Genomic DNA, 19,866 nt, shown 5'->3' on the forward strand with positions numbered 1-19,866 from the left:
CTCTCTTCAAGGTGTTACATACGACATTCATAGACACACTAAAACAGACCTACAAAGACTCTTTTACCCTTCTTTTCCTCATCATGATAAGCTATGTGTCGTTAAATCATATGAAGATAAAGCTAAATCTCTTCATCACCATTCTCATTCTCAACTCCTTATTTCTTACTGTAAGCCTCACTTACCTGTTACTTCTAACACTCTTGCAAGATGGGTCAGACAATGTATGATATTTTCTAATATTGATGTATCTTTTTTTGGCGCACACTCTACTAGAGGTGCAGTTTCCACAAAAATTGCTCAATCTCGTGCTTCATTAGCAGACCTTCTCAAAGCAGCAGATTGGTCATCTGACTCCACTTTCAATTGTTTTTATTTCAGAACTAATACTCATGTCTCTATGTCTTTTCTTTATTGCAATTAACTATATCCTATAGTTTATTGTGTACAGTTATAGCTGTTAGGCCTCCTGTCTTGCTATAAAATTGGAGATTTTTCTACCCTTGGTGATGGAAAATATGGATTTTATAAAAGACAGGAGGCGAGCATTATCCCTCCCATTACCCACCCTTATGTTTTCTTGTGCTTCTTTTCAGCATATTAGTTCCATCCAGATGAGACCTCTTCTCAATGACAACATTCCTGTCATTCCTGTTTTGAATCTCCAACTCTACTTACCTACCAGAGTTACGGAAAACTTCATGACTTCTACTCCAGTTTATTGACTTCATGAATTATTACATTTGAGACTTTATTTTGTTATAGCTTATTGTAAAGAAAGAGGAAGTTACATCAGTTACAGCTCCTTTTATAATATAGGAGACCCTCTGATTGGCTGTTATCAATATATAGCATTTTGATTGCACCATTGTATCTAAGTTTTTTCTTCTCATTGTTAAAAACATTTTAATATTAACTGCTAACTTTCTGCAGTAAAGAGAGCACTGCATAATGCTCGCCTATTGTCTTTTATAAAATCCATATTTTCCGTCACCAGGGGTAGAAAAATCTCCAATTTTAACAGCAAGGAAATAGCAACGTGTCTTATAATTACATAAGGAACAATATATTAACAGTTTAGTTTGGTGACAGGTACTCTTTAACCATGCAGCTATATCATATTTATATCTGATATGTATCTTTTTTGTACTTTGTAATATGCTGACTGAATCTTGTTCTTAAAGGCACAGTCCTTTAGTGGTACATACTATTGTTAGGCTTTTTGTACAGAATACAAGGTATTACCTTTGTTTTCCATTCCCCTCTGTGTGGGATTCTTTCCCTTTTTCGTGTTACTGTATTTTTTGTTATTGATTTAAATATTGTACTTTATGCATTAATAAATAAATTCTAATTTTAATATATTTATAAGAAGGGATTCAATTATCTCAGATCCAGAACACATTTAAAGGGGTTATCCACCATAAGGTAACTTTAGTACTTACCTTTCAGACAGTAATGGACATGCTTTGGAAGAATCCATGTTTGTCCTCAGGCTAAATGGCTATGTTGTGAGTCCACCATAACGCTGTTGCTTTCTTTTTGTGAAATAGTTATTTCCTGTTGGAGATCACTCCCTCCAATTACAAGTCCCATGATTCCTTGTTTGTAAGTGTGAGTTCCCTTTTTTTCTCCCACACATCAGCCACCCATCATCCCAATGCTGCACAGCTGAGCTGCCTTGCATGCTGTGCTGTGCAAGAAACTACAATTCCCTGCAGCCCTGTGGAAAATGATCTCCTCCCCACCCAGCGGTTGCGTTTGTTTTTTTGTTTAATGTTAATAAAATGGTTAACAAAGGCTTGTGTGGGAGTGTTTTTTGGAATAAAAGTTTAATATAAACATTTATTTTATTTTATTTACTTTACAGGCTTAGTAGTGTAAGTTGTCTTATAGACAGAATCCATTACTAAGCCTGGGGCTTAGTGTTAGCCCCAAAAACAGCCAGCGTTAAACCTGATTATTACCCCGGTACCCACCACCAAAGGGGCGACGGGAAGAGCCGCTACCAACAGGCCCGGGGCATCAAATATGGTGCTCCTGGGCCTAGGCGGTAACAGGCTGGCGTTATTTAGGCTGGGGAGGGCCAGTAACAATGGTCCTCACCCACTTTGGTAATGTCAGGCTGTTGCTGCTTGGTTGGTATTTGGCGGAGAATGAAAATATGCGTTTTTTCCCCATAAATAATTAAATAATAAAAGAAAAATGCATAGGGTTCCCTGTATTTTTATTCTCAGCCAGATACCAACCAAACAACAACAGCCTGACGTTACCAGGGTGGGCAAGGACCCTCCCCAGCTGTTACTGGCCTAAATAACACCAGCCTGTTACCGGCTATGCCCAGGAGCACCATTTTTGATGCTCCAGGCCTGTTGGTACCGGCTCTTCCTGACACCCCCGTGGTGGTGGGTACCGAGGTAATAATCGGGGTTAGCGCTAACTGTTTTTGGGGCTAACGTTAAGCCCCGGCTTAGTAATGGACTCCGTCTATAAGACGGCTTCCCCTAATAATCCTGTAAAGTAAAGAAAAAAATAAAGAAAAACACATTAAAAAAACTCTTATTCCAAAAAAACACTCCCCCCACAAACTCTCGTTAAAAAATGTTGTTAATATTAAAATAAAAACAAAAAACGCTGGTCATCGTAGTCCACCAAATCTGAAGTAGCCCACAGGATAGATGGATCTGAAATGAAAAGTAAAAAAAAAAAATGGGTTAGTACATTTAGGGGGAAAAAAGTTGTAAAAAAATTTAATAAACAAACATACATTTTTTGCTTATGTGTGCTAAGAAAATGGTATTCCAAAGTGATTTTATTGGTTTTTGCTTATGTGAGCCAAATTTATCAACCCCCTGTGATAAATATGTCACACTTAAGCAAACCCAAAGAAAAAAAACTAAAACAAAACAAAAAATGCCTACAGAACTTGCTTACCAAAGCAGACAATGATAAATGTCCCCCTATATTATTATGAACTTTACACTGACTTTACAGCACCTGTAGCACAGTCAAAAAATTAATCTTGGAATACCCCTTTAAGCTCGTGTATTAAGTTAATGAATTCTCAAGGTGTTGGTGTATACCATGGCTTTGTTCTCCTTAACTTTTGCATTTACCTTTAAACAAACGAGCTAATTTCTCAGTATACATTGGTCACTGTTTGTAGACAACAGATCCATGGACTCATACAAATATTAAATAGACTTACAGTCAACATCCCTTAGATAACAAGATACCGTAAACTCTTAATCTATTTACTTGTTGGGTGTAATGAAATAAAGAAATCATACTTTTATTGTCTAGGTGTCTACCACCATCTAAACCTTCTTATGGCATTTGAATGTAGCCCCATTGACAAGAAGGTGAAATAAAAGGGATGGATACATAGCACAATATACAAGCCCTACCTATGTGCTGATTCATAATACAGCAAGCTGTTCTCTGAAGGCTCTCTGCAAGATTAGTCTGCTGCTCCATTCATCAGGTATGAGGAGTATATCTACACATGGTAAATATATCTGATCATCTGGCAGTACTTGATGGTTTGTATATAATTTGATATTTAATGCTTTTATGGCTTGGATTGTGCCCATGGATATAAATGTATGATGTATCACCGATACTGTCCAATATCTATGAACAATGACATGTATTCCCATGAAATAATAATTTTGGGTCATCTTTTCTTATAACTCTGCGTTTTGCTGTCCCTCTGTTATTTTTCGTAGAAATGTATCAACTACAATAGCAAACTAGGTCTTTCCAATTGGGTTGTGTCCCACCCTGTCTAGCCTGATTGGATAGTATAGGACAGTGTAGGGATGCGCTTCTAAGGCCATGTTCACACGTCCAGAATCCGGAAGAGTCCGGAAAGCGGAGTCCTGTTGAATTCAACGGGATTCTGCTGCTCTGTGCACACGTCCATTTTCCATGTCCGCAGAAAGAATGAACCTGTTAATTTTTTCTGCGGACTCTGCACAGAATGCATAGCCATCTATAAGATGGTGCATTTCTGTACAGTCCTGGCGCTGGAATATTATGCTGGCGCCCCCAGTCTCCGAGATGTCCGCTTGGTGATTTTCCGTGCGGACATTCTGGACGATTTACTCATACATTACTTTTTGGCTTCCTCTTTATACATTTCTAGCACAACACAGAGCTCTAAGGCCGACATTTATCATTGTAGGTGGAAGTGAAGCATTTTTTTACACCCTTTTTTGTGTGCTGGTAATGTGTAGGAGCAACAAATTTATTATATGGTCACAGAGCATTTGAGACATTTTGTGCAGGTCACATTTACTGAAATTTCTCTCTTCACATACACCAAAAAACTAAGTCTGGGCTGGTGTAGTTTAGAGACTTTTCAGTGGCTTTGCAACTTCATAAAACCCGTCCATATCATGTGTACTGCCAAAATCAGTGGATTGCAACTCAAAATCAGCAGAAATGTGTAAACCAAAAGGTGCATTTATTGCGCCTTTTGTAGACACAAAAAACAGTCTAAAGACAATGATAAATGTCGGCCTAAGAATCTACACTAAGTGCCAGAATTTGATGTAATTATCTGACATGGTTTAAGATACCTATTAGCTGGTCTAAATTTAGGACTATACAGTCTAAGGTGCCCATACACTCTATACTAAAGTTGGTGGAACCCACCATCGCTGGCCTGTTCGACTGACTATCTAAGGCAGTGTTTTCCAAACAACATGTCTCCAGCTCTTGCAAAACTACAACTCCAAGTATGCAGGACAGCCTTTGGCTGTCAAGGCATGCTGGGAGTTGTAGTTTTGCTACAGCTGGAGACGCACTTGTGGTAGCTTGGGGGTGTAGGGTAGGTAGGGTGTAGCTGTGCAGTGATAACAGGGTGTTGGATTAACCCTTAACTGTCGTGACGCCAGGGTGAATGTTCCTCTCTGTATATGTATCCTATTGCCACCTGTCCCAGGAACGATAAGGAGGAATAAAGGATTGTCCACAACCAGAGTTTTAGTAACCTGAAGATAACTTTACTGCAGATTTTATGCAGGTTAAACGTAGTAACAGTCTTTACAGAGGACTGGACTTTAGGTTCCTCAAAGGTTTGGTTGGGACCTTGTAGGGAATAAGCTTGAAGTAATTGCTTTACGCTGTTCCACTGGATTTAGGGGTATAGTTTAGGTCCAGCAGTCACGTAAGATTAGGATTGAGTTAGATTGAACTCACGGTTTTTTATTTGGCTGAAGTTGGCAGGCTTCAGGCCTAGATTTGTCTTGCAGGTATAAACAGAGCTTCTCTCTCTCTGCTAGTCCGGAACCCAAGAGAGATGTTGCTTGCTTTGCAACCAGGAACCAAGAGAGAGATTAAGTGGATACAGCGCCCTTATATCTAAAGGGGCGGGCTTCAAGCTTATTGGTCCCCAGACCTGTCAGTCCTAATACAAAGCATTGTAGTACAACATGTGACATGAGCACATGACCTGGAAGGTCCTTAACCTTAAAGGGGTACTCCGGTGCTTAGACATCAAGATGCCTGATCACGGGAGTCCCGCCGCTGGGGACCGATCTTGCACGCGGCACCCCGTTTGTAATCAGTCCCCGGAGCGTGTTCGCTCCAGGTCTGATTACCGGCGACCACACGGCCGGCGGCGTGTGATGTCACGCCTCCGCCCCCATGTGATGTCACGCTCCGCCCCTCAATGCAAGCCTACGGGAGGGGGCGTGACAGCTATCACGCCCCCTCCCGTAGGCTTGGATTGAGGGGCAGAGCGTGATGTCACACGGGGGCGGAGGCGCGACATCACACGCCGCCGGCCGTGTGGTCGCCGGTAATCAGGCCCGGAGCGAATCAGGCCCGGGGACTGATTACAAACTGGGTGCCGCGTGCAAGATCCCGGGGGTATCCAGCGGCGGGACTCCCGCGATCAGGCATCTTATCCCCTATCCTTTGGATAGGGGATAAGATGTCTAAGCATCGGAGAACCCCTTTAACAGAACAATATAATTATTAATCATGTGACCTAAGATCCTGGAAGCAATATTTACACAAAACATTATATATAAAATACACATAAAATTAAAGAAGGAAGAGGTGACTAGCGGTTATCCCACTAAGAGCATCATATCAGTACGGAGGAACTCTGACTTTGGGGACTTATTACACAAGGTACAGTACGAGTACAGTACCGGGACACCACACACTGTTTGGAAAACACTGATCTAAGGTGTGTGCCAGCCTCCCCTCTTGACTTTAAAGGGTCAGATACCAATGCCTAAGGTTCACGTGTATAAGACAGGAAATAATTGGTGGACAGTAATTAACCCCTTAAGGACCAAGCCCATTTTGACCTTAAGGACCAGGCCAATTTTTGTTTTTGCACTTTTGTTGTTTCCTCCTTCCCTTCTAAAAATCATAACGCTTTCAATTTTGAACCTAATGACCCATATAAGGGCTTGTTTTTTGCAACACCAATTATACTTTGCAACCACATCAATCATTTAATAACAAAATCTACTGCAAAACCCAAAAATATATACAGTCCAAATCTCAAAGAATACCCAAAAGGGGAGGAAACGGCACAAGTACTCAACCCTTCTAGTGTAATGTGAACACTGATGTTACGCCGAGCGCTCCGGATCCCCGCTCCTCCCCGGAGCGCTCGCTTCACTCTCGCTGCCGCAGCGCTCCGGGCAGCTCCACTGACCCGGTGCGCTGCGATACCGTCTCCAGCCGGGATGCGATTCGCGATGCGGGTGGCGCCCGCTCGCGATGCGCATCCCGGCTCCCGTACCTGACTCGCTCTCCGTCTGTCCTGTCCCGGCGCGCGCGGCCCCGCTCCCTAGGGCGCGCGCGCGCCGGGTCTCTGCGATTTAAAGGGCCACTGCGCCGCTGATTGGCGCAGTGGTTCCAATTAGTGTGTTCACCTGTGCACTCCCTATTTATACCTCACTTCCCCTTCACTCCCTCGCCGGATCTTGTTGCCATTGTGCCAGTGAAAGCGTTTCCTTGTGTGTTCCTAGCCTGTGTTCCAGACCTCCTGCTGTTGCCCCTGACTACGATCCTTGCTGCCTGCCCCGACCTTCTGCTACGTCCGACCTTGCTTCTGTCTACTCCCTTGTACCGCGCCTATCTTCAGCAGCCAGAGAGGTTGAGCCGTTGCTAGTGGATACGACCTGGTCACTACCGCCGCAGCAAGACCATCCCGCTTTGCGGCGGGCTCTGGTGAAAACCAGTAGTGACTTAGAACCGGTCCACTAGCACGGTCCACGCCAATCCCTCTCTGGCACAGAGGATCCACCTCCTGCCAGCCGGCATCGTGACAACTGACCTGCGATGTGCTGACTGTTAGGTGAGCGTGTTACACCTGGGATTAGAAGATGGATCGAAGGGAGCTACAGTGTCTGGAGGTGCTCTACGTGTGTGATACACTGTAAACATCTGTAGCAAACGTAGAAGGAAAGTAACGGAACACTCACGCTGTGACTTCTGTATGGAGGCTGGAAGCTGGAACTCAATCCCGGTATTTCATAGCGGGGAGGAGAAAGGTGTAACGAGGGGAGCCTCAGACCCGGCCGCGGCCCGTATCACCATACGTGATAGGTGATACAATCCGTGGCCAGCGTCTGAGGCTCCCCTCGTTACACCTTTCACCTCCCCGCTATGGGATACCGGGATTGAGTTCCAGCTTCCAGCCTCCATACAGAAGTCGCAGCGTGAGTGCTCCGTTACTTTCCTTCTACGTTTGCCAAAAAATATATATTTGTGGGGTGAAAAAAAAAAAAAAAACGCCATTTTGTAACTTTTGGTGGCTTCCGTTTCTACACAGTGCAATTTTTGGTAGAAATTACACCATATCTTTATTCTGTAGGTCCATACGGTCACAAGGATACCTAATTTATGTATGTTGTTATTTTACTATTTAAAAAAAATTATAACTACATGCACCAAAATTAGTATGTTTAAAATTGTCATTTTCTGACCCCTATAACTTTTTTTCCGCATACAGGGCTATATGAGGGCAAATTTTTTGCGCCGTGGTCTGTAGTTTTTATTGGTATTATTTTTGTTTTGATGGGACTTTTTGATCTTTTTTTTCATTTTTTATGTTATATGAAGTGACCAAAAATGCACAATTTTGGACTTTGGTATTTTTGTACATGTATGCCATCGACCATGCCCGTTTAGCTAACCTTATATTTTAATAGTACCACATATGATTATTTTTTATTACATTATTTTATTTAAAAAAATGACAAAAGGGGGGTGATTTAACCCCTTAAGGACCCAGCCAATTTTCACTGTAGGACCCGGCCATTTTTTGAACATCTGACCACATTCACTTTAAGCATTAATAACTTTGGGATGCTTTTACCTTTCATTCTGATTCCGAGATTGTTTTTTCGAGACATATTCTACTTTATGTTAGTAGTAAAATTTTATCGATTCTTGCATCGTTTCTTGGTTAAAAATTCCAAAATTTGATGAAAAAATTGTAAATTTTGCATTTTTTTAACTTTGAAGCTCTCTGCTTATAAGGAAAATGAATATTCCAAATAAATTATATAATGATTTACATATACAATATGTCTACTTTATGATTGCATCATAAAGTTGAAATGTTTTTACTTTTGGAAGACACCAGAGGGCTTCAAATTATAGCAGCAATTTTCCACAAAATTTTCTAAATCAAAATTTTTCAGGGACCAGTTCTGTTTTGAAGTGGATTTGAAGGGCCTTCTTATTAGAAATACCCCACAAATGACCTGTTACGCCTAGCGCTCCGGGTCCCCGCTCCTCCCCGGAGCGCTCACGGCGTCTTTTTCCCTGCAGCGCCCCGGTCAGTCCCGCTGACCGGGAGCGCTGCACTGTCATGGCCGTTGGGGATGCGATTCGCACAGCGGGACGCGCCCGCTCGCGAATCGCATCCCAGGTCACTTACCCGTCCCGGTCCCCTGCTGTCATGTGCTGGCGCGCGCGGCTCCGCTCTCTAGGGCGCGCGCGCGCCAGCTCTCTGAGACTTAAAGGGCCAGTGCACCAATGATTGGTGCCTGGCCCAATTAGCTTAATTGGCTTCCACCTGCTCCCTGGCTATATCTGATCTCCTCCCATGCACTTCCTTGCCGGATCTTGTTGCCTTGTGCCAGTGAAAGCGTTTAGTGTGTCCAAAGCCTGTGTACCTGAACTTCTGCTATCCATCCTGACTACGAACCTTGCCGCCTGCCCCCGACCTTCTGCTACGTCTGACCTTGCCTCTGCCTAGTCCTTCTGTCCCACGCCTTCTCAGCAGTCAGTGAGGTTGAGCCGTTGCTAGTGGATACGACCTGGTTGCTACTGCCGCAGCAAGACCATCCCGCTTTGCGGCGGGCTCTGGTGAAAACCAGTAGCCTCTTAGAACCGGTCCACTAGCACGGTCCACGCCAATCCCTCGCTGACACAGCGGATCCACAACCCGTAAGCCGAATCGTGACAGTAGATCCGGCCATGGATCCCGCTGAGGTGCCGCTGCCAAGTCTCGCTGATCTTCCCACGGTGGTCGCTCAGCAATCGCAGCAGATTGCCCAACAAGGACAGCAGCTGTCGCAGTTGACCGCCATGTTACAGCAACTTCTGCCTCTGCTACAGCAGCAACCATCTCCTCCGCCAGCTCCTGCACCTCCTCCGCAGCGAGTGGCCGCTCCTAACCTACGCTTGTCCCTGCCGGACAAATTTGATGGGGACTCTAAACTCTGCCGTGGATTTTTGTCTCAGTGTTCCCTGCATATGGAGATGTTGTCGGACTTGTTTCCTACAGAACGGTCTAAGGTGGCGTTCGTAGTAAGCCTTCTTTCAGGAAAGGCCTTGTCTTGGGCCACACCGCTCTGGGACCGCAATGATCCTGCCACAGCCACAGTCCAGTCCTTCTTCGCTGAAGTCCGAAGTGTCTTTGAGGAACCTGCCCGAGCCTCTTCTGCTGAGACTGCCTTGCTGAACCTGGTCCAGGGTAATTCTTCCGTTGGCGAGTACGCCATACAATTCCGTACTCTTGCTTCTGAACTATCCTGGAATAATGAGGCTCTCTGCGCGACCTTTAAAAAAGGCCTATCCTGTCGCATCAAGGATGTGCTGGCCGCACGAGAGATTCCTGCCAACCTCCAAGAACTCATCCATTTGGCTACCCGCATTGACATGCGTTTTTCTGAGCGACACCAAGAGCTCCGCCAGGAAAAAGACTTAGATCTCTGGGCACCTCTCCCACAGCATCCTTTGCAGTCTTCGCCTGGGCCTCCCGCCGAGGAGGCCATGCAAGTGGATCGGTCTCGCCTGACCCAGGAAGAGAGGAATCGCCGTAGAGAAGAAAATCTCTGTCTGTACTGTGCCAGTACTGAGCATTTCTTGGTGGATTGCCCTATCCGTCCTCCACGCCTGGGAAACGCACGCACGCACCCAGCTCACGTGGGTGTGGCATCTCTTGGTTCTAAGTCTTCTTCTCCACGTCTCACGGTGCCCGTGCGGATTTCTCCTACAGCCAACTCCTCCCTCTCAGCCGTGGCCTGCTTGGATTCTGGTGCCTCCGGGAATTTTATTTTGGAGTCCTTTGTTAATAAATTCAGCATCCCGGTGACCCGTCTCGTCAAACCGCTCTACATTTCCGCGGTCAACGGAGCCAGATTGGACTGCACCGTGCGTTACCGCACAGAACCCCTCCTGATGTCTATCGGACCCCACCACGAAAGGATTGAGTTCTTCATTCTCCCCAACTGTACCTCTGAGGTCCTCCTCGGTCTGCCATGGCTCCGGCTTCATTCCCCCACCCTTGATTGGACCACCGGGGAGATAAAGAACTGGGACTCTGCCTGCCACAGGAAGTGCCTCTCCCCCCCTCCCAGTCCCATCAGGCAAGCCTCTGTGTCCCCTCATGGCTCCCGTCCTTGTGTCTCCCTGCCCCGTGCCAAACTTCACCCTCTGCCCTCCCTCCCCATTCCAACTCCTGCTGTACTGCCTCCCGTTGAGGAAGCCCCCCATTCTTTCCCGGTGTCCTCATTCCAGGGGAGGCAGTTACCGGACAAAAAAAAGGGGAGACCTAAGGGGGGGGGTACTGTTACGCCTAGCGCTCCGGGTCCCCGCTCCTCCCCGGAGCGCTCACGGCGTCTTTTTCCCTGCAGCGCCCCGGTCAGTCCCGCTGACCGGGAGCGCTGCACTGTCATGGCCGTTGGGGATGCGATTCGCACAGCGGGACGCGCCCGCTCGCGAATCGCATCCCAGGTCACTTACCCGTCCCGGTCCCCTGCTGTCATGTGCTGGCGCGCGCGGCTCCGCTCTCTAGGGCGCGCGCGCCAGCTCTCTGAGACTTAAAGGGCCAGTGCACCAATGATTGGTGCCTGGCCCAATTAGCTTAATTGGCTTCCACCTGCTCCCTGGCTATATCTGATCTCCTCCCATGCACTTCCTTGCCGGATCTTGTTGCCTTGTGCCAGTGAAAGCGTTTAGTGTGTCCAAAGCCTGTGTACCTGAACTTCTGCTATCCATCCTGACTACGAACCTTGCCGCCTGCCCCCGACCTTCTGCTACGTCTGACCTTGCCTCTGCCTAGTCCTTCTGTCCCACGCCTTCTCAGCAGTCAGTGAGGTTGAGCCGTTGCTAGTGGATACGACCTGGTTGCTACTGCCGCAGCAAGACCATCCCGCTTTGCGGCGGGCTCTGGTGAAAACCAGTAGCCTCTTAGAACCGGTCCACTAGCACGGTCCACGCCAATCCCTCGCTGACACAGCGGATCCACAACCCGTAAGCCGAATCGTGACATGACCCCATTATAAAAACTGCACCCCTCAAAGTATTCAAAATGACACTCAAATGGTTTGTTAACCCTTTGGGTGTTTCACAGGAATAGCAGCAAATTGAAGGAGAAAATTCAAAATCTTCATTTTTTACACTCGCATGTTCTTGTAGACCCTGTTTTTGAATTTTTACAAGGGGTAAAAGGAGAGAAATCTTCCTAAAATGTGTAACCTAATTTCTCTCGAGTAAGGAAATACCTTATATGTGTATGTCAAGTGTTTGGTGGGTGCACTAGAGGGCTCAGAAGGGAAGGAGCGACAGTGGGATTTTGGAGAGTGAGTTTTTCTGAAATGGTTTTTGGGGGGCATGTCGCATTTAGGAAGCCCCTATGGTGCCAGGACAGCAAAAAAAAAAAAAAAAACACATGGCATACTATTTTGGAAACTACACCCCTCAAGGAACGTAACAAGGGGTACATTGAGCCTTAACACCCCACAGGTGTTTGACGACTTTTCGTTAAAAGTTGGATGTGTAAATTATTTTTTCTTTTTTCCCCCCAAATTTACAATTTTTGCAGGGGGTAATAGGAGAAAATGCCCCCCCAAATTTGTAACCCCATCTCTTCTGAGTATGGAAACACCCCATATGTGGACGTCAAGTGCACTGCAGGCGCACTACAATGTTTAGAAGAGAAGGAGTCACATTTGCAAATTTTGCTGAAATGGGGGGGGGGGGGGGGGCATGTCGCATTTAGGATGCCCCTATGGTGCCAGGACAGCAAAAAAAAAAAACACATGGCATACTATTTTGGAAACTACACCCCGCAAAGAACGTAACAAGGGGTACAGTGAGCCTTAACCCCCCACCGGTATTTGATAAAGGTTCATTAAGTGGGATGTGAAAAGGAAAAATTTGATTTTTTTTTACACTATAATGCTGGGGTTACCCCAAATTTTTCATTTTCACAAGTGGTAAAAGGAGAAAATGTCATTGTAAATTTGTAAGTAAATTTTTTTGGAGTAAGGACATACCTCATGTCTGGGCATAAACAGCATGCACACCGGTCTCAGAGGTGCCGGAGATCAGTCAGGGTCCTTGAGCTGTGTATTTCCCCTATGGAGCCAGAACAGTGGGACCCCCCCCTCAAGGGGCATTACATGGGGTAAATAACTGGGGTACACTAAATAACTAAAATGGGGTACAGTGGGACATAAAATTATAAAACAGGTTATGTTCCCAGAATGATGATCCAGAGCATAGCCAAAACTAAAAAATATGCCCACCCCAAACCCTATGCTCTGAATCATCATATGTACTGTGGGGAGGTATGCACTGTGTGTGTGCTTGGTGTAACTATGTATAACGGTGTGTGATTAGAAATGACACACCGTTATATGGGGGGGAAAAATGCTGCAGCCAACAACAAAAAAATGGGGGGGCTAATGCAGCGCCCTGAACCCCAAATAGGGCCCGGGTCACACTGAAAAACTGCAGAAGACTCTTGGGGACCTATTACGGGGTCGGGGGGGGAATTTTACTTTTTTTTTACTTTTTACCCTACCTTTCCCTGGATTGTATTCTTTCCCTGATCTATGGGGGGCTTCTTTTCTTCTGTGGGGGCTCCGATCTCGGTAGAGGGGGGGTCCCGGTCTTCCTCCAGCAGCTCTGACCGCTGACTGAACTCAGCCAGCGGCGGGAGCTGCGGGAAGATGCTGTTAACCCCTCCCCTGCCGGCTGCTATTGGCTGGATGGTCCAGCCAATAGCAGCGATCCTGGGGGGGTGACGAAATCGCCACCTCCCCATAGATACAGTGGGTGATAGGGGGTGTATCATACACCCCCGATCACCTTGTATCTCCGGGTCAGCGGGTCACATGTGACCCGCATCGCCGGAATAGCCGCAAATCGCATGTGTGAATTCATGTGTGAATTTGTTGCGGTTATCGCGATCAGCTCCGCTGAGCTGCCGGGTTAGTTTCACTTTCATTTTAGAAGGTTTAAAGGGTTTAGGCCGGCCATCGGCCCGATCAGCAGTGCCCGGCATTAGCTGTGGGTCCTGGCTGCCCGTAGCAACTGGGACCCACCGGGTTTAACCCATTCTCTGCTGGTGAAAACGGATTAAACCCCCGTAAACAGGACCAGGGCGTACAGGTAGTATGGGTGAACAGGCTGACAGTGTTCCTTTAATAGTGTATGGCCACCTTAAAGGACATCTGCAGCAAAAGACAACTTATGCCCTATCCACAGGCTAGGGGATAAGTGTCTGATCGCTGGGGGTCCGACTGCTGGGACCCCCCGCGATCTCCAGCACGGGGCCACGGCTCTGTCACGGCTCTCCCATGCAGGAGGCGCGCCGCAGCATGACTTCGTGGCCAACACACCTCCTCTGCGCATTAGCCGCTCTCCTGCCAGGAGAACAATGTCTGTGCTTTTGAGCAGACGGAATGACGTCTGGACCAGAAGGGAGACTCCTAGTGGCCAGATTTATAAGATCATAAACATGACCTAAAAAATTTTTTTTTTTTTTTACAGGGAGTAAATTACAAATCTTATTTATTTTACCTGGTGTATCATGTATATAAAATAATAATAATAATCTATATATATATATATATATAAAACTCAACGTGTGTGTGTGTATGTATGTATGTATGTATGTTCCAGCATCACGTCCAAACGGCTAAAGATATTAAAATGAAACTTGGCACACATGTTACTTATATGTCACCAACAAACATAGGATAGGTAATTTAACCCTTACTCACCCCCATTTGCCAGGGGCGGGGTTTATGTTTAAAGTCCCATACAAGTCTATGGGAAATATATGTTACTGCATAACTTCCAAACGGCTGGAGATATTTCGATAATACTTTGTCACATGTTACTTATATGTCCACTTAAAATATAGGATAGTTAATTTAACCCTTAACTACCCCCTTTTGTGAGGGTTGGGGGTTTTGTTTAAAGTCCCATGCAAATCAATGGGAAATGTATGTTCCCACATAACTTCTGTACGGCTGGAGATATTTCAATACCTGGTACACATATTACGGGTCCGGATAGGAGGACGACATAGTAGGTCGGGATGGTCGAGTTAGGAGGTCGTGATCTGAGGACGGGATAGGAGGTCGGGATGGGAGGACGGGATAGGAGGACCGGGATAGGAGGACCGGGATAGGAGGACCGGGATAGGAGGACGCGATAGGAGGACGGGATAGCAGGAAGAGATAGGTGGATGGGATAGGAGGTCGAGATAGGAGGACCAGGATAGGAGGACGCGATAGGAGGACGGGATAGCAGGAAGAGATAGGTGGACGGGATAGGAGGTCGAGATAGGAGGACGGGATAGGAGGTCGTGATAGGAGGTCGTGATAGGAGGACGGGAGAGGAGGACGGGAAAGGAAGTCGAGATAGGAGGTCGGGGAAAGGAGGTCGAGATAGGAGGTCGGGATATGAAGTCAAAAGCTTCCTCCTTTGTTTATTTTCCTCCCCAAAAAGGATTAGGAAGGAAAAAACGGGCAACGCCGGGTACTCAGCTAGTATTATTATATAATATAATAACAATAATAATTTTAATGACAGTGCCCAGAATCCTATTCAAAACAAGGGGAGGCTGCTGCAACAATATTTCCGAGCAAAAATTTTCTCCTGGTTTCCGCCCCTAAGATTACGATAATCGATTTATCACACAGCCTGATCTGCACTGACAAACATGTTCCCATAAATGGTGTGAACGGAGCCTTATTGCGTACCTGTGGTGGAAAAACTGGGCATGCTGGGAGTTGTAGTTTTGCAACACATTGGCAAGGAAACACAGTTCTATACCTATGAACTTCAAGTGTTGGTGCAGGCTGTCAGGTCATGCTGGGAGTTGTAGTTTTGCAGAAGTCTACAGCAGTGACCTGATAAGACTTTTTAGCAGTAAAAAAATAAAATAAAAAAATACAACTCCCAGCATGCCAGGCAGTCTTTCGGCTTTTGCAAAACTACAACTTCCAGTATGTCCGGCAGCCATTTGCTGTCCGGGCATGCAGGGAGTTGTAGTTTTGTAACAGCTGGAGGCACCCTGGTTGACCCACAGCCCAGAAAGCAGTCTTCATGAAGTAACATGTGAGGGATAAAGTCAGGGCCGCAGGCAGTATACATCATCCTCTGTCAGTACTCTGGGACCTGTACACACAATGCAGCAGCTGGCAAGCCCACATTGTCAGGCTGAGCCGCAGCACGTAGCAGGACAGCTGTGCCACCGTGGCAGCCATGTATGCTCCGTGCACACCGTCAGCTCCGCACAGCGCCCCCTGCCGCTCGCACTGGGACACTGCACTCCTCACTCGATTCTATCGGAGCTCTCTCTCTCTCTCTCTGTGCTCGGTAGGAGAAGGAGGAAGTGAGGAGACATCCGGCGGCCGGAGAGATGAAGCCGTACAGGGGAGAGGTGAGTGCTGGCTGCTGTGTTACTAGGGACAGCCTGGGACCTGTAGTGCCCCTCTCCCCTGTGTATATACACGTAGTCTCCTTCCTAAAGGCTGTAGCCTCTGCTTGTTTCTATAGGGTTCTCTCCGTATCCTATGTGTGTATATATATATATATATATCTCAGGCTATAGATCAGTGGTCTCCAACCTGCGGACCTCCATATGTTGCAAAACTGTCCGTGCATGCTGGGAGTTGTAGTTTTGCAACATCTGGAGGTCCGCAGGTTAAAGATCACTGCTATAGATACATCGGCTATGCCCACCTATACCAAGTGATCAGCTGATACTATGGAGGCACATAGGCTCAGCCCTATACCACCACCACCACCACCACCACCACCACCACCGCCTGATGACATGTTGCCTCAGGGTATGTTCACACACTGAACACCAAAGAATAAGCGTATAACGTAGTTATCATATTTAAATTTTATTAACACATGCTCAAAAAAAGACACATTTAAAAGAAATTGCATGGTAGCATAGTACTGGAGGAACCGACTAATAGGGGCTATACACAGAATAGCAGCTCGTAGCTATAATCAAAAGTGCATAGTATATACCAAATGGAAGCTATACTTCAAAGAATTCTATATAAATGTCATAGTACAGTTAAAGTGCATGTACCATTGGTTGCTATCCTAAAGTGAGGATAAAGTAACACTATAAAAAGGAGTGCGCAAATGGCATAATTAACAGAAGTATTCAAACAAAGCACAATATAGGAGGATTTACCACAGTGCCTCCACCACCCATCGTTTCGCTCAGGGCTTCATCCAGGGTGTAGACTTCCCCAGCAGGCACGATGTCACTGATGCCTGCTGGGGGGGCCGACTTCCGCCCTTAGTTCATATACACAGGGTGCCTCCTGCTGTTTCACCACTACCACTCCCAGCTTGCCCTGATATCTATTGGCTGTCAGGGCATGCTGGGAGTTGTAGTAGTGAAACAGCTGGAGGCACGCTGTGTTGAAAACAATAAGTCAGGACCATGGGTGCGGCGCAGCGCTACCCCCCCCCCCCCCCCCGTGTTAAAACCCCGAACCCCACTCTCCCCCCAACCCACCTTTTAAAACCCTGATCCCCCTAAACATATCTCGCCTAAACATACATACATGCCGCAGAGTCCAGCAGCAGCAGTGGCGACATGTGCGGGAGGAGTGGCTCCCAGCCAGTGGCCAGGGTGCCAATGCACTCGCTCCCGCCTGTCTGACAGGCTGGGAGCGAGCGCAGGCTGAATGAATTCGGACCGATTGCCCGGCCGGAATCGGTCCAAATTCAGGCGTGACATCACACCAGCCTGCAGCCGGCCACTAGGAGGGAGACCCCTAGTGGCTGGTTTTCAAACGTAAATTAAAAGGTTTTAATAAAAAAAAAAGAAAATATATTAGAAATGTGTTTTAGTACATATGTACTACAACATATCAAAAACAAATGTTGATGACCGTGCCCATTTAAATTTGATCCATTTATTCTTGATCGTTATGCGCTTATTCTTTGGTGTTCAGGTTCTTTCGTCTCTAGTGTTGATCTATGATTTGTATGGGACTTTTTGTGCTTTATATGTTCACACACTGCAGATGTGTTGTGGGTTTTGACTCCACTAGTGAAATTGATTGGGAAAACCTTCAACAAATCCGCACATGTGAACATACCCTTGGGGTCCCTTCACACTGGCGAAAAATCCGTAATAGTGGCAGATTTGCTGATTTGCCACTGGCCCGTTAATGTCAGTGGTAGCAAAATCTGCTGCAGATTTTATGACGGCAAATACTCTTCAGAAAATCGTTCACAAATCTGCCTCTGTGAACAGACTCTTAACCCCTTAAGGACGTAAATGTACATCCTGGTGAGGTGGTACTTAACGCACCAGGACGTACATTTACGTCCTGTGCATAACCGCGGGCATCGGAGCGATGCCCGTGTCATGCGCGGCTGATCCCGGCTGCTGATCGCAGCCAGGGACCCGCCGGCAATGGCCGATGCCCGCGATCTCGCGGGCGTCCGCCATTAACCCCTCAGGTGCCGGGATCAATACAGATCCCGGCATCTGCAGCAGTGCGCGATTTGAATGAATGATCGGATCGCCCGCAGCGCTGCTGCGGGGATCCGATCATTCATAATGCCGCACGGAGGTCCCCTCTCCTTCCTCCGTCCGGCTCCCGGTGTCTCCTGCTCTGGTCTGTGATCGAGCAGAACAGAGCAGAAGATCACCGAAAACACTGATCTGTTCTATGACCTATACATAGAACAGATCAGTATTAGCAATCATGGTATTGCTATGAATAGTCCCCTATGGGGACTATTCAAGTGTAAAAAAAAAAATGTAAAAGTAAAAGTAAAAAAAAAAAGTGAAAAATCCCCTCCCCCAATAAAAAAGTAAAACGTCCGTTTTTTCCTATTTTACCCCCAAAAAGCGTAAATTTTTTTTTTTATAGACATATTTGGTATCGCCGCGTGCGTAAATGTCCGAACTATTAAAATAAAATGTTAATGATCCCGTACGGTGAACGGCGTGAAGGAAAAAAAAAAAGTCCAAAATTCCTACTTTTTAATACATTTTATAAAAAATTTTTTTATAAAAAATGTATTAAAAGTTTTTTATATGCAAATGTGGTATCAAAAAAAAGTACAGATCATGGCGCAAAAAATGAGCCCCCATACCGCCGCTTATACGGAAAAATAAAAAAGTTAGAGGTCATCAAAATAAAGGGATTATAAACGTACTAATTGGGTTAAAAAGTTTGTGATTTTTTTTTAAGCGCAACAATAATATAAAAGTATTTAATAATGGGTATCATTTTAATTGTATTGACCCTCAGAATAAAGAACACACGTCATTTTTACCATAAATTGTACGGCGTGAAAACGAAACCTTCCAAAATTAGCAAAATTGCGTTTTTCGTTTTAATTTCCCCACAAAAATAGTGTTTTTTGGTTGCGCCTTACATTTTATGATATAATGAGTGATGTCATTACAAAGGACAACTGGTCGCGCAAAAAACAAGCCCTCCTACTAGTCTGTGGATGAAAATATAAAAGAGTTATGATTTTTAGAAGGCGAGGAGGAAAAAATGAAAACGTAAAAATTAAATTGTCTGAGTCCTTAAGGCCAAAATGGGCTGAGTCCTTAAGGGGTTAAAGGGGTATTCCAGGAAAAACTTTTTATTATATATATCAACTGACTCCGGAAAGTTAAACAGATTTGTAAATTACTTCTATTAAAAAATCTTAATCCTTCCAATAGTTATTAGCTTCTGAAGTTGAGTTGCTGTTTTCTGTCTTACTGCTTTCTGATGACTCACGTCCCAGGAGCTGTGCAGCTCCTATGGGGATATTTTCCCATCATGCACAGCTCCCGTGACGTGACATCATCATTGAGCAGTTAGACAGAAAACTTCAGAAGCTAATAACTATTGGAAGGATTAAGATTTTTTAATAGAAGTAATTTACAAATCTGTTTAACTTTCCAGTTGATATATAAAAAAAAGTTTTTGCCTGGAATACCCCTTTAAAGGAGATGTCTGGTACGGACGATTCCTATTCCATCCTGCCCGGGCTGCAAAAAAAGAGAAAACAAACTTTCACTTACCTTCCTATGTTCCTCTGGAGCTCTGCAACAGCTGATCAGTCCGCCGGGCTCTCTACTTCCCTTAGCCC

General features: G+C 45.8%; 1 protein-coding gene across 2 annotated transcripts in view; it reads left to right on the forward strand.

The window, feature by feature from the left end:
• The window catches only part of MFSD13A (major facilitator superfamily domain containing 13A), a 96,440-nt gene that overhangs the window by 31,617 nt on the left and 44,957 nt on the right, over positions 1 to 19,866 (forward strand). The window contains exon 2 of one of the 2 annotated variants that reach the window (XM_056529699.1): positions 3,304 to 3,484. The gene's annotated coding sequence lies outside the window, so the exon portion shown is untranslated. Of the gene's footprint in view, positions 1 to 3,303; positions 3,485 to 16,026; positions 16,169 to 19,866 lie in introns of those variants that run through there. The other variant, XM_056529698.1, reaches the window with a different exon arrangement.

The sequence above is a fragment of the Hyla sarda genome, chromosome 7, assembly GCF_029499605.1.
Source record: "Hyla sarda isolate aHylSar1 chromosome 7, aHylSar1.hap1, whole genome shotgun sequence".
Taxonomy (NCBI): Eukaryota; Metazoa; Chordata; class Amphibia; order Anura; family Hylidae; genus Hyla; species Hyla sarda.